Here is a 1,470-nt window from a genome sequence, read left to right on the forward strand (position 1 = left end):
CAAGCTCATTCATCGTCGACCCCGATCCCGTTTGGACTTATTTTACTTGGTGGCATTGATGCCTTCTATGACGATTAAGACAAGTAAGAGGAAGAACCGCGCACATAATAGCGTCGAAACTAGAGCAGCGGTGGGCATATAATTCGGTGGCTGGTGGCCCCCTTACAGATGGTGACACCCCTAGCGGAAGCTTTTGTCCATATATCAACCTTCTACCGTAGTTTCGCGACTATTAAAGCATCAATAGACTCTGGCGCTACTCATCCTTGGCAGCGGACGTGAGCAGAATGGAGTTGCTTGAGGAGGTCTAAGCTCCTGTTTGGAGAACAGGAAGAATGGGGCATCACTCCTCCCCCCCCCCCCCCCGCTCCCCGACAGCCCCTCTTCGGAGCACCTGAAGGTGCGTCTCATCAAAGCATGACAAGACTGAAATTGAAAGAAATATTCTGAAGGTAGCTACCTCGAACAGTAGCTGGAATTATTTAAAAACCTATCGGTATTCATCTGATAAAATTAACGTAAGAATCATTGGCTTAGTTCATTTTCCTGAATGGATGTCTAACTGTTTGTGCTGCGCTTATGCATGGTCCCTGTGTGCATCGTCGCATGCGAATAAGCAGCGAGTAAACATAAACAAAAACCAACTATCCCCCATCTTAGCGTTCCTCAGTTAGGATTAATTGAGACAATACCATAATTTTCTAAGCCTTCGTGAGACGTCAAGGTCGACTAAGCCACCATCTCTTCTATGCGTGCAAATAGCGGAGTCGCTGTTTTCACAGCGTTCTTTTAAATTCCGATCATTGGAAGATTTTTCTGTATGTAAAACCTGTCTTTAACTAGATATGCGCTTATAGTGCAGGCGCAGTTTACAGTTGCGTGTGTGATTGTTTATGCGTCCTATATAAACAGGCTGAAGGTGGTCCCTGCCTTACACAAGTTTCGCAAAATTTTTCACCATTCGCACTTGTGTTTCAGAATAATAGGTGACTACTGCACTTCTTTCAAACATACTTAATGATTCAGTAAATTAAAGGCAAAACGTTGCTAGCGTATATGTGTACTAGCAAGACGTCTTCACATTCGTGAAATCTTCCGCTACCTGCTAATTTCTGCTGGCTCCGGTAATTGCAGCAACATACTGAAATACACTTGCTATCCTTAATACAAAGTAACTTCCGGGTTTCCAAAAACTTGTCAGTACACGTGCGCCATCATTTGGTACAAAAATACCAAACGACTGAAGACCCTGCTTGCGAAAACGCCACCCGGATCGCTTTTTCGCAGTGAGCCGTTCTATTCCTGTGCCTAAACATATTTTCAGGCCGCTTTTTCTACTTCGCTTTTAGAATGAAGGATATTTTTGTCCCAGTATTCATTTTATGGCACGTGCACAGTTCGGATAAATGTTTTCGTGCAGTTCTTTCCTCTTTCGAGCGGATGCTACTGTTTTATAAATGGAACGGCTTC

The sequence above is a fragment of the Haemaphysalis longicornis genome, unplaced genomic scaffold, assembly GCF_048455015.1.
Source record: "Haemaphysalis longicornis isolate Haplotype H1 unplaced genomic scaffold, Haemaphysalis longicornis Haplotype H1 scaffold_194, whole genome shotgun sequence".
Classification (NCBI taxonomy): domain Eukaryota; kingdom Metazoa; phylum Arthropoda; class Arachnida; order Ixodida; family Ixodidae; genus Haemaphysalis; species Haemaphysalis longicornis.